Source organism: Asterias rubens, chromosome 10, assembly GCF_902459465.1.
Source record: "Asterias rubens chromosome 10, eAstRub1.3, whole genome shotgun sequence".
Classification (NCBI taxonomy): domain Eukaryota; kingdom Metazoa; phylum Echinodermata; class Asteroidea; order Forcipulatida; family Asteriidae; genus Asterias; species Asterias rubens.
The window spans coordinates 14,078,073-14,085,639 of record NC_047071.1 but is presented as its reverse complement, the minus strand read 5'-3'; positions in this window follow the sequence as shown (position 1 = coordinate 14,085,639).

Below are 7,567 nucleotides of genomic sequence, written 5' to 3'. Positions count from 1 at the left end.
CGTTATAAATGATATTCACTTTGTGAAAGATATCAGATATCAGGAAGCAAACACATTTATTTCAAAACTTTTCACAAGTTGTATTCACTTACATGTAGTGGCACTGGACACTTATGGTAATTACTCAAAATAATTGTTAGCATGAAAACTTACTTGGTAATGAGAGCTGTTGATAGTATAAAACTTTGTGAGAAGTGGCTAGTTTTTGAGAAAGAGGTAATTTTTCTCTCAAACATAACAAGACTTCAGCCCTGAAGCCTCTCATATAAGGCATCAGAAGGCACACAAATTTGTGCAACACAGGCAATTTGCTTTCATTATTCTTGTGCAACTTCGATGACCAATTGAGTCAAGTTGCACAGATTTGTTACTGTACATGTCTACATATGTTGAGATACACCAAATGAGAGTACTGGTCTTTGACAATTACCACATGTGTCCCAGTGCCTTTAAAAACCTAAGTAGCCATTGTGATGAAATATTCACAGGTAAATGAACTTTTTGGAGGGGGAAAAAAATAATAGCATTTTTGAAAACTGGTGGATCAGATTGTCTGTATTCGTTAAACGAATCGTTCAATTTTGTTGACATTCCTTAAGGGTATTATTATTATCACTTTTTGTTATACGTTATTTATTCTATTCAATGTTATTACTGTTGTGAATTTTTATTTGGTTTGACCCATATACACTAATGTATGTCTAGCAAAGGTCATGGGTTTGAATCCCACCCGAGTAACATAACTGAATTTTATTTCACAAAACTCAAGAAAGTACCGAGCACACCGTGCTTTACACACATTGGTGTATGGGTAAAACTAAATATAATTCTTTATCCCCGATGCAAATTTAACATCTGTTATTGTCAGTTGGTTGCATATTGTGCATTGATTTTATTGTTTTTAGTTTATTTTAATATCTGAAATTTTTGTTTATCCCTTTTTTTCTTTTTCTTTTTCTGTGGGGGGGGGGGGGGGGGGGCGGGCAAATTTTTCATCTTTGAAAGCCAGATATTCCCAAACTGTTTTTTTTTCCCTGCCTTCAAGTAACCAGATGTTTAAGTGCTCCTTAATTAATATAGTATCGGCAATATTTGCCTTGATTTATCTAAAATCTTAATTCTTCAGCCTTCTCTACAATATTGTTGTAAAAAAAAAAAGACAAAGAAATTTACTGTACAGGGTCACAAACGGGTCACTATAGCAAATGATGTAATGGTGGTCATAATGTTCATCATGTACAATTAAACACAGTGTACAAAGTCGAACTATGAAGGCTACAATGTATCATGTTTCAAATTATACGAGATAAATTAATAAGTGAATCAAATTGTATTGTTAATATTATCAGGGTGCTTGGAAGGGGAGGGGCTGCTGAATTGCTGCTATTTATATATCATATAAGATATAATATTGTGCTATACTGAGCCACAGATAAATAAAAATGAACAACTAGCTTATTGTGTTTTGATAGTTTGCTATTCAGTTTGTGATAGCTAACTATCAATTATGGATCTTTTTTTTTTCTTTTCAATTGTACATCATCTAATTTCGTGAGCTGCTCCAGCAGAAAATATTTCTTAACAATTGTCTGCCAAGCTGGAATGAGCAGGATACCAGTCACAAATTGTGTATGTGACATGGTAGTTAAAGACAGTGGACACTATTGGTAATTGTCAAAGACTAGTCTTCACAGTTGCTGTATCTCAACATATGCATGAAATAACAAACCTGTGAAAATTTGAGCTCAATCGGTCGTCGAATTTGCGAAATAATAGTGAAAGAAAAAACAGCCTTGTCACACGAAGTTGTGTGCTTTCTGATGCTTGATTTCGAGACCTCAAATTCTAAACTTGAGGTCAAAATCAAAAATAATTCGTGAAAAATTACTTCTTTCTTGAAAACTACGTCACTTCAGAGGGAGCTGTTTCTCACAATGTTTTATACCATCTATCTCTCCCCATTACTTGTAATCAAGAAAGATTTTATGGTGATAAATATGTTGAGTAATTACCAACAGTGTCCACTGTCTTTAAGGTGGTAGCCTTAATGTCAACTTTTTCATAGCGTTAAGTAAAAATGCCTTACCCAGATGTGCACACTAAAAGCTTTGTTTTGTGTTTTTGAGATCTTGGTACTGCAAAGGTATTGATTTGCTTTAATATGGAGGCCTTTTCATACAACATGATTAAGATTGCCAAATTACCTTCCAGTAATTAATCACAACTATAATGGGGACTTTAAATTATTTCAGTGTCATTCTGATAACAATAATAAGTTCTGAATTTAATGTAAAATAAAATTATAGCATTTAAACTTGATGAGTAATGTGGTGTTATTTCTCACTAGTCGGCTAAGCTTATTTTTAAAACGCCTTTGAGCCAAAATGGATAAAAATGCTGGACTTGCCCCCTGTGTTTTAAAGCAAAATTTAATAACAGTGCTGGACTTACCCGCCCCCCCACTCAGAACCATTGCCCCCCCCTCTTGCCCCCCCCCCTCTTGCCCCCCCTTGCCCCCCCCCCCCCCCCCATATGAAATCAGAGAAAAGTATATTCTTATAGGCCTAATAATATATAAATCGTTTAAGGCTGCATAAAATGCTGCCGTAAAAAGGAAAACTTTTATTCATATCAGTAAGCCCTATGTGGACTATAACATGAAAAATGCGTGGAAACGCGCGCGCGATCGTATTGGCGGTAAATTTGAAAGTAGACTTAATCCTTCTGTTTTTTGAATTTTTTGTCCAAATTGGATAAAAAAGCTGGACTTACCCCCTTTTGATTGTTTAAAATTGTAGTCGACATTGGACCAAAAAGTTGGCCTAACCCCTTGTGTTTTTCTTTAATTCGGCCCACACTGTTGCTCTTGTGATTTTTCAATTATGGGTTCAAATTTGTTTGATAAGTTTGCTGGACTTAGGCCTTCTACTTAGGATTTTTTTTTCCCGGTCAAATCTTGTTAAAGCCTTATTTTGAAATGTTTTAAACAAAATCCACGATGAAAAATGTCAGACATTCCCGGCCATTGTCGTTGCCCCCATGTTGCACGGTCTTGTGCGTTCCCTTGTGATTTTTTTCTTCAAATTTTGTTTTGGTTCAAATTGGATACAAATGTGTAAGGGTAGACTTACTCCTTTTGTTTATGTGAATTTTCAGTCCAAATTGGATAGAAATGTTGAACTTACCCCCCTTTTAACTGTTTAAAGGCAGTGGACACTTTTGGTAATTACTCAAAATAATTATTACCATAAAACCTTACTTGGTAACGAGTAATGGGGAGAGGTTGGTGGTATAAAACATTGTGAGAAACGGCACCCTCTGAAGTGCCATAGTTTTCGAGAAGGAAATAATTTTCCACGAATTTGATTTCGAGACCTCAGATTTAGAACTTGAGGTCTTGAAATCAACCATCTAAACGCACCGACTTCGTGTGACAAGGTTTTTTCTTTCTTTCATTATTATCTCGCAAGTTCGACGAGTGATTGAGCTCAAATTTACAAAGGTTTGTTATTTTATGCATATGTTGAGATACACCAACTGTGAAGGCTAGTCTGTGACAATTACCAATAGTGTCCACTGCCTTTACCCCCAAATATTGGTTTTGATTAATAGAAACAACTGTCATGGGATATGTTTTATCTGTCATATGCTTTTTTAGGCAGCTACTTTGAGATTCATGACCCCTGGGGTTGTTTTCAGTTAGAACATTAGTGTTCGAAATTTGGCAAAGTGATATTTTAGGAACGTAGTTCTAGTCATGGTGTGAAAGTAGTTTGCAGAAATCTAGCGTGAAGTAAACGTTTTAAGTTGATTATTTACTTTATGCACATTTTTGAAATAGTTTTATTAAAACGTTTATGTAACGTCCTTGTTCACTCTTTACCACCATGACTTCAAATACGTACCCAAAATACCACTTTGCAAAATTTCGCCTTCAGCCCAATTTTTTCTATATATCGAAACACCGTCAACACACCGTCAACACACCAAATATACCGTCAAACAGAGTCAACACACCCAAAACATCGTCAACACACCCAACACACCGTCAAACAGCGTCAACACACCAAATATACCGTCAACACACCTAATATACCGTCAAACACCGTCAACACGCCCAACACACCGTCAACACGCCCAACACACCGTCAAACGGCGTCAACACACCAAATATACCGTCAAACACCGTAAACACACCTAATATACCGTCAAATAGCGTCAACACACCCAATATACCGTCCAACAGCGTCAACACACCTAATATACCGTCAAACACCGTCAACACACCAAATATACCGTCAAACAGAGTCAACACACCCAAAACACCGTCAACACACCCAACACACCGTCTAATAGCGTCAACACACCAAATATACCGTCAACACACCTAATATACCGTCAAACACCGTCAACACACCCAACACACCGTCAAACGGCGTCAACACACCAAATATACCGTCAAACACCGTCAACACACCTAATATACCGTCAAACACCGTCAACACACCCAAAACACCGTCAACACACCCAACACGCCGTCAAACAGCGTCAACACACCAAATATACCGTCAACACACCCAACACACCGTCAAACAGCGTCAACACACCAAATATACCGTCAACACACCTAATATACCGTTAAACAGAGTCAACACACCTAATATACCGTCAAACACCGTCAACACACCTAATATACCGTCAAACACCGTCAACACACCAAATATACCGTCAAACAGAGTCAACACACCCAAAACACCGTCAACACACCCAACACACCGTCGAACAGCGTAAACACACCTTATATACCATCAAACACCGTCAACACACCCAATATACCGTTACACACCGTCAACACACCCAATATACCGTCAAACAGCGTCAACACACCCAAAACACCGTCAACACACCCAACACACCGTCAACACACCCAACACACCGTCAACACACCCAATATACCGTCAACACACCCAATATACCGTCAACACACCCAACCCACCGTCAACACACCCAACATACCGTCAACACACCCAACACACCGTCAACACACCCAATATACCGTCAACACACCCAGTATACCGTCAAACATCCCCAACACACCGCCAAACACCGTCAACACACCCGATATACCGTCAAACAGCGTCAACACACCGTCAACACACCCAATATACCGTCAACAGCGTCAACACACCGTCAACACACCCAATATACCGAATATACCGTCAACACACCCAACGCACCGTCAAACAGCGTCAACACACCCAGTATACCGTCAAACAGCGTCAATACACCCAAAAACACCGTCAACACACCCACTATACCGTCAAACAGCGTCAACACATCAAATATACCGTACAACAGCTTCAACACACCGTCAAACAGCGTCAACACACCAAATATACCGTCAAACACCGTCAGCACACCTAATATACCGTCAAACAGCGTCAACACACCAAATATACCGTCAAACAGCGTCAACACACCCAATATACCGTCAAACAGCGTCAACACACCCAATATACCGAATATACCGTCAACACACCCAACGCACCGTCAAACAGCGTCAACACACCCAGTATACCGTCAAACAGCGTCAATACACCCAAAAACACCGTCAACACACCCACTATACCGTCAAACAGCGTCAACACATCAAATATACCGTACAACAGCTTCAACACACCGTCAAACAGCGTCAACACACCAAATATACCGTCAAACACCGTCAGCACACCTAATATACCGTCAAACAGCGTCAACACACCAAATATACCGTCAAACAGCGTCAACACACCCAATATACCGTCAAACAGCGTCAACACACCCAAAACGCCGTCAACACACAATATACCGTCAAACACCGTCAACATGCCCAATATACCGTCAAACAGCGTCAACACACCCAAAACACCGTCAACACACCCACTATACCGTCAAACACCGTGAACACACCAAATATACCGTCAAACAGCGTCAACACACCACAACACAGCGTCAAACACCGTCAACACACCCAACACTCCGTCAAACAGCATCAACACACCCAACACAGCGTCAAACACCGTCAACACACCCAATACTCCGTCAAACTCCGTCAACACACCACCAACACCGTAATACACCGTCAACACAGACGTTAGGATGCCCGTATTATAACTACGTTGAGCCAACGTTGGAAATTGACCCGTTATACTGCACATTATTGTATATTATTTAACATGCCAACTGACGACTTGAAGTATCAACCACCAGAAAGTTCCAGTAAGACTAGTCTCCTAACCAAAAGCATCATTTATCTCTGAAAGCCCAATGTTCCCAAATTGTTTGTTTTCTGCTGTCAAGTAATAAATGTTTAAGTGCTCCTTAGTTAATATAGTATCGGCAACATTTGCCTTGATTTATCTTCAATCTCAATATGAATCAAGACTAAGAATTACACCAATCACATCTCATACTTTACCTAATGCCTGTGAACCTAGCTGCTGAATGGGGGAAGAGGGTTGGTCTTATTTCTAGGGCAATACTTTAACTACTTTAGGCCTTCACTGACTTACCACATACATACCCAAGAATCACTACGTCTTTCTCCATCGTTGAAGATCTTCTCTTTTCACCCGTCAATTCCTCTCGCACGTCTTCGTCGGTCTTTTGTGAAGCTCATTTATTATTTTCTTGGGGGGGGGGGTGCGTTCGCAGCGCTAACATGGAGTTTAGGGAAGCTAAAGTAAGATTTGATGTAAAGCTGGTAATTTAGAATTATGTTAATTTTCATTTAGCTGCAAAGTCTAAACTACATATTTAATACTCCTAAATCAAACCTTAATCGTTAAGATGAATGTCCCCTCAGTAGTGCTCAATATTATAGAATTTATTTGCAACGCGCCCTACATATCGGGACTGCAGCTTCAAAAAGACGCCGTTGTAACATATTTTCTGGTTTTCTCTTATAATTAAATTTTCAAAGACTGAACATGTTTACCATAAAAATTTATGTAATGCTGAAAGTTAGAAATATGTAAATATTCATTTAGCTTGATTGTCTAAATGATCTATTTACTTCTTCTAAATCAAACATTAGCCATCAACATAAATGGAGCAGTATTTTTTCAAAAATGGTATTAATCTCTTTCTGGGAGAATATTCTAAAATGACGAATTCAATTGTAGTTGTTGTTTTAAGTCTTTATAAAAATTACACAATGACAATTATTATTTGACATGCCAACTGACGACTTGAAGTATCAACCGCCAGAGAGTTACAGTAAGACCAGTCTCCTAACTAACAAGCATCATTGGCTTCGACCAATATGCAAATCAAGGAATCGCCAAGAAAGTGTGACGTCACCTGGAAGCTTTATAAGAAAGGACAACATCAACAAGGTCGCCGAACATCTGGGAGAGAGCGGGGTCACAAAAGGGGTGGGACTCTGCAAGAGAACGGGTTAGATCTTCTCTTACACTTCGCAGTCTTCGCCTTGTCTTGATCTTGAAAGGTCAACTTGCGTTATCCAACCTCCACTTTTATTCTCTATCAATAATCTAACTTTGTGTATTATTTTTTTCCCGAAAAA